The following is a 6,901-nucleotide window of genomic DNA, read 5'->3' on the forward strand; positions in this document are numbered from 1 at the left end:
CAAATATTTGAATCGTGTGTTGTTGTTGTGTGTCGTCTTTGCCGGCGGTTGGACCAGCACGGAGGGAGTGCGCATGTCAGAGAGAAGAGGAGCGGTGCAATGTAAAAGCAAGGATGGATGAGAGAGGGAGACAGAGAGAGGAAAGCGATAGAAAGGAACTGGTAATGAACGAGAGCAAGAGAGAGAGAGAGAGAGAGGAATGGGAAAGCGAGAGGAAGGTCTAGCTAAATCGAGAGAGAGAGGGGGGAAAGGGAATTGAGAGAGAGAGCAAAAAGAGAATGATAGAAAAGAGTGAGTAATATAAGAGAGAAATAGAGAAGGATTGAGAGAGAGAAAGAGAGAGCAAAGAAGAGAGAGAGAAAAGAAGAGAGAGAGAGCAAAGAAGAGAGAGAGAGAAAAGAAAGGAGAGAGAGAGAAAAGAAAAGAGAGAGAGAGAAAAGAAAGGAGAGAGAGAGAAAAGAAAAGAGAGAGAGAGAAAAGAAGAGAGAGAGAGAGAAAAAGGAAGAGAGAGAGAGAAAAGAAGAGAGAGAGAGAGAAAAGAAGAGAACTAAAAGATGGGAAGGAGAAGATAAGAATGATAAGGTAATTGAAAGGGAGAGAAAGAGAGGATGAGAGAGTGAGTAAGAAATGGGAAGGGTAATTGGAAGGCGTTGGGGATGCGAGAGAATAATAGAAAGAAGCAGGGAGAAATAGAGAGAGGGGGGAATTAAGCGACGGGAAGGGGAGGGTAATACGAAAGAAGAGGTAAATGAAGCGGTGATAGAAAAAGGTAAAATGAGAGAAGCAGAGAGAGAGGGAGAGAAAGACGGAGATGTGAGCGGGAGCATAGGAGAAAGGAAAATAGGGAGAGAGAGAGAGAGAAAAAGAGAGAAAACAGAGACGGAGAAAAAGGGAAGAAGTAGTGATAGAAAAAGAGAGAGAGAGCGAGAAGGAAAGAAGGAGAAAGAGAGAAAGAAAGAAAGAGAGAAATTTGTGAGGAATTGAAAAAGAGAACGTGAAGAAAAGGTAGATATGTGGGAAGGAGAAATAAGCAAATTAAAGGTGAAGTATAGAGGAATGAGGAGTAGATTGAAAGAGAGAGAGAGAGAGAGAAAGAGAGGGAGGGAGGGTATCTTTTATCTTTCGATTGTTTCGGTCATTGGACTGCGGCCATGCTGGGGCATTGCCCTGAAGACCTTTTTCTGAACAAATCAACCCTAGTATTAATTTTTAAAAAAACCTGGTACTTATTCTATCAGTCTCGTTTTGCTGAACTGCAAAGTTACAGGGATATAAACAAACCAACACCAGTTATCAATCAGAGGTGGGACACAAACACAAAATTGAGAAAGTAACAGAGTGAGAGAGAGAGAGAGAAAGGGGTCTGAGAAATAGGAAGAGTTGGAGAGACAGAGGGGCTTCTTTCAGTTTCCATGAAAGAAGACCATAGATACATATCATCATCATCATCATTTAACGTCTGCTTTCCATGCTAGCATGGGTTGAACGATTTGACTGAGGACTGGTGAACCAGATGGCTGCACCAGGCTCCAGTCTGATCTGGAAGTGTTTCTACAGCTGGATGCCCTTCCTAATGCCAACCACTCCAAGAGTGTAGTGGGTGCTTTTACATGCCACAGGCACAGGGGCCAGTCTAGCAGTACTGGCAACAGCCACGCTCAAATGGTGGCTTTTACGTGCCACCTGCACAGGAGTCAGTCCAGTGGCACTGGCAACGACCTCGCTCAAATGTTTTGTACATGTGCCGCCGGCACAAGTGCCAGTAAGGCGATGCAGGTAACGATCACGCTCAAATGGTGCTTTTTAGCCAGTTAGCTGTTAATATAACGGGAAGGTTTATGAAAATAAACAAAAGATGAAGGCAGGTAGAGTACAAACAAACAAATGTATTAGTATGGCGCTCAGGAATAGAAATAGAACAAGTCTTTTACGTTTTGAGCCTATGCTCTTCGACAGAAAGATACACAGAAAAGAAACAAGGAGAGAAAAAATGCATGGCGTCCTGACTTTGGGCAGAGGTCAGACGCTAGAAGGACAGAAGGGGAGATAACAGGGTCAAGTGACTTCCAAAACGAAGGTGTCCCCAACACAAAGGTGCGTGTCTGTATAAGAGAGTATGTATGTGCGTGTGAAAGAGGGCTGGTGGTCTGGACGTGTGTGTGTGTATGTATGTGTAAGTGTAAAGATGTGGAGATGTGTTAATATATATATATATACATACTATATATATTATATATGCACGTAAAAAGTACCATCCGTTCGTGGCCGTTTGCCAGCTCCGTCTGGCACCTGTGCGGGTGGCACGTAAAAAGTACCCACTACACTCATGGAGTGGTTGGCATTAGGAAGGGCATCCAGCCGTAGAAACACTGCCAGATCAGACTGGGCCTGGTGCAGCCTTCTGGCTTCACAGACCCCAGTTGAACCGTCCAACCCATGCTAGCATGGAAAGCGGACGCTAAATGATGATGATGATGATATATATATATATATATATATATATATATATATATATATATATATATATATACATACACACACACACACACATATCCTTTTATTTGTTCAGTCATTTGACTGCATCCATGCTGGAGCACCGCCTTTAGTCGAGCTAATCTACCCCAGGACCTATTCTTTGTCATCCTTAGTACTTATTCTATCAGTCTCTTTTGCTGAATCACTAAGTTACAGGGACATAAACACACCAGCATATATAACAAGACCACCACAGACCATAAGATCACATACATATATATATATATATATATATATATATATATATTAATTGGTAAAAATGGTAAGATAACAAAAGAAAGAAGAGACCTCAATATTATGTAAATAGAAGAAATTTATCTGTAAAATAATATGACAATTATTGGTAGCCAAGATAAAACTCTGAGTTTTGGATGCCGAGGTGGAAATCCACAACACCATCTCTTCGGTTATCTGGCCATCTGAAAAAATGCTATGAAAAACAGATGGCCAGATACCGAAGAGATGGTGGTGTGGATTTCCACCTCGGCATCTGAAACTCAGAGTTTTATCTTGGCTATTGAATAATTGTCACATATTTCTTATATATATATATATATGTATGTATGTATATACGATGGACTTCTTTCAGTTTCCATCTACCAAATCCACACACAAGGCTTTGGTCAGCCCGAGGCTATAGTAGAAGTAGGACTGAACCTGGAACCATGTGACTGGGAAGCCAGCTACTTGCCACACAGCCACTCCTGCACCTATAAACACATTATATATATGTTGCTTATTTTGATTATAATCACCCCACGGATTTATATGGGTAACACCATACAAAATTCTGGTGCATCTAACTTAAGTACCATATTCATTTGAATCTAAATTTTGCTGAACTTATATATATAGAGAGAGAGGTTCCTTGTCTTTCCTGAAGAGAAGACGGCATAATGTACCTTTTATTCCTTCGGAATTAAGAGTATGCAGTCTTCGAAACATGTGTCGAGAGTAAAGTAATTTTGTTAAAATATTTGTTCGACTCCATTCTTTCATTTATTCATATAAAAAAAAACACACAAATTTACACACAAGAACATGGTGTTCCTACAACTTGATATGTAGCTCCAACCGTGTTTTCTGACGTGAATTTGCTACCCAGGTATCGGTTAACCGAATTTTCCATACTAGGATAATTCATTCACCTACTTAAATATATATATATATATACACACATGCAAATATACGTACATGCATCTATCTCTATATATAGATATATGCACATATAATATACAGGTGCACACACCACACACACACACACACGTATATACATATATCTTATATATATATCTTACAAGTCCCAAACCTTCAAGCATTCACTGACACTTACCCAAGTTGTCACGCAGTGGGATTGAACCCAGAACCATGTGGTTGGGAAGTAAACTCCTTGCCACAAAGCCAGCAAGTAAAACAGAGGCAAATTTGAGAGAATAAATTAGAAAGAGCGGAGGGGGGGGGAGAAAGGAGGAAAGATGTTGAATGGAAGAAGGAGGAGGAGGAGGAGGAGGTGGTGGAGTTAAGTAAATTTGAAAGGGGTGGGCGGATTCAGATGGGAAAGGTATAGAGAGAGAATAAGAGAGCGGGGGGAGGGTTGAGAGGTGGGAGTGGTGAATATAGTAGAGAGGAGAGGTGAGAGAAAGTGATGTAGATGGGAGGGAGGAAGAGATAGAGAGATAATGAGAAGACAGGGGGGGTGAGGAAGGATGAGGAGAGGTGGTGGAGAGTGGAGTTGTAGGAGGAGGTGAGTGTGTGAAGTAGATGGAAGGGGGGGGTTGGATAGAGTAAAAGACATGAAGAGAGGAAATAGATAAGATAAGAAAGAATGATGAATTAGAGAGAGGGGGGAAGAGTTGGTTAAGAGTATTGGGAGGAGAAATAGATAAAGAGAAGCATAGAAACTAAAAGAAGAGGGAGTTGAGAAAGCAGAAACTGATAGAATAAGAAGAGAGAGAGAGAGAGAGAGAGAGATAAAGGGGGGAGGAATGTAATAGAAGTGTGAGAGGAGGAGTGAAAATGGATAGAGTAAGAGAAGTGTGAGAAGAGGAGTACATCAGGAAGAGGCAGATAGAATAAGACAGAAAGAGAGGTATGGTATGAGGTAGGGCAACAGAAATGCATTTTATATGGTATCAGAACCCCCGTAAAGGACCAGCTTGTATGGATGGAAAACTGATTTTACTAAGCTTGGCACATCTTCTCAAGCACAACAAATCACCACATCTCCCAGTTCCTTTTCATTTCCTCAGTGAGGCCCAGTGTCCGAAGATCCTTTTTCTCTACTTCATCCCCTGTCTTCCTGGGTCACCCCTTGCACAGGTTCCCTCCACAGAACTCAGCACATCTTTATGCAGGTATCTTCATCCATACACATTAGCATAATTGCCAGCATCCTCCCAGGTGATGCTAAGTTGCTTAAGATCTTTCAAAGGTGGCATACCATGTCTTTGTGGAGGCACATGGCCTAGTGGTCAGAGAAGCGGACTCGCGGTCGAGGGATCGTGGGTTCGAATCTCAGAGATGTGTATGTTTATGAGCGAAACACCTAAGCTCCCTGGCGGCTCCAGCAGAAGGTAATGGCAAACTTCTGCTGACTCTTTCGCCACAACTTTCTCTCACTCTTTCTTCCTGCATATCTAGCAGCTCACCTGCGACGGACTGGCGTCCCGTCCAGGTGGGGAACCTATATGCCAATGAAACCAGAAAACCAGCCCTTATGAGCCAGGCATGGCTTAAGAAGGGACAAATAAACAAAAAAAAATACCATGTCTTCCTAGATCTCCCTCTCACTCTTTGTGCCTCTGGCGGAAACCATTGTGACTCTGTCTTGAGTTCATATCCTTCTGGCAGTTGGAAAAATATGAGCTGCAAGTGTCACAAGTATGGAAAAAGAAATAGGTAGATGGATTGATAGGTAGGTATGGCTGTAGCTAGGTAAGTAAACAGACAGGTAGATAAGTAGGTAAAATGTTAGGTAGCTGTCTATGTAGCTAGCTGGGTTGATAGGTAGATAAGAACAGAAGACAGGTATCTAGGTACAGTATGTTGGTGATAGATAAATAGACAGATGGACAGATAGATAGATAGATATATATATATGATAGATGATAGATAGATATATAGATAGAAAGATAGATAGGATGGATAGATGGATAGATAGATAGATATATAGATAGAAAGATAGATAGGATGGATAGATGGATAGATAGATAGATAGATAGATAGATAGATAGATAGATAGGTAGACAGATAGAAAGATAGATAGGATGGATAGATGGATAGATAGATAGATAGATAGATAGATAGATAGATAGATAGATAGAAAGATAGATAGATAGAAAGATAGAAAGATAGATGGATAGAAAGATAGAAAGATAGACAGATAGAAAGATAGATAGATAGAAAGATAGAAAGATAGATGGATAGATAGATGGATAGATAGATAGGCAGAGCTGAGTTTTATAGTCCTTCAACCCTACCCTGGCCTGCTTGCCTAGCTGGTTGGGGTGACATCATTCAAAAGATAAAACAATGCAAAATGGATTGTGATCAATGATCAATAACAACACCTGATATTCTGGTTGATACAATGACATACCCCCCTCCCCACCCCACCCCCCACACATTGTTATTTTGCAGACAACCTGCAGATGCAAGTGCTACCAGTTGAAAGCTTCACATAGGCGCAGGAGTGGCTGTGTGGTAAGTAGCTTGTTTACCAACCACATGGTTCCGGGTTCAGTCCCACTGCGTGGCACCTTGGGCAAGTGTCTTCTGCTATAGCCCCAGGCCGACCAATGCCTTGTGAGTGGATTTAGCAGACGGAAACTGAAAGAAGCCTGTCATATATATGTATATATATATATGTGTGTGTATGTGTTTGTGTGTCTGTGTTTGTCCCCCTAGCATTGCTTGACAACTGATGCTGGTGTGTTTATGTCCCCGTTACTTAGTGGTTCGGCAAAAGAGACCGATAGAATAAGTACTAGGCTTACAAGGAATAAGTCCTGGGGTCGATTTGGTCGACTAAAGGCGGTGCTCCAGCATGGCCGCAGTCAAATGACTGAAACAAGTAAAAGAGTAAAAAGAGTAAAGAGTATATATATATATATATATATATATATATATAGACACATACATATATATATATACATATATATATACACACATGCATTTTTGGTCATCCCATAAATATGTTTTTTTTAATACTTTTTTTTTATTTTCAAAATTAAGATAAACAAAGTTCTTTTTTAATCTAAAATACATTCTCCTTCATTTTCTACAATGCTCTTCGACCTATCTGGTAGACTTCCAGGGCCTTCTCTTCCAAAATTCACTTGTCCATGATGTCAACTTTTCCTCCCGT

General features: G+C 41.0%; 1 protein-coding gene across 3 annotated transcripts in view; it reads right to left on the reverse strand.

Moving 5' to 3' along the window:
• The window catches only part of LOC115226186 (cytospin-A), a 193,900-nt gene extending 193,808 nt beyond the window's left edge, over positions 1-92 (reverse strand). For all 3 annotated transcript variants that reach the window (XM_036514995.1, XM_029797190.2, XM_029797192.2), the window contains exon 1: positions 1-92. This exon is cut by the window's left edge and continues 112 nt beyond it. The gene's annotated coding sequence lies outside the window, so the exon portion shown is untranslated.
• Positions 93-6,901: the final 6,809 nt, after the last annotated feature.

This window comes from Octopus sinensis, linkage group LG29 (assembly GCF_006345805.1).
Source record: "Octopus sinensis linkage group LG29, ASM634580v1, whole genome shotgun sequence".
Classification (NCBI taxonomy): Eukaryota; Metazoa; Mollusca; class Cephalopoda; order Octopoda; family Octopodidae; genus Octopus; species Octopus sinensis.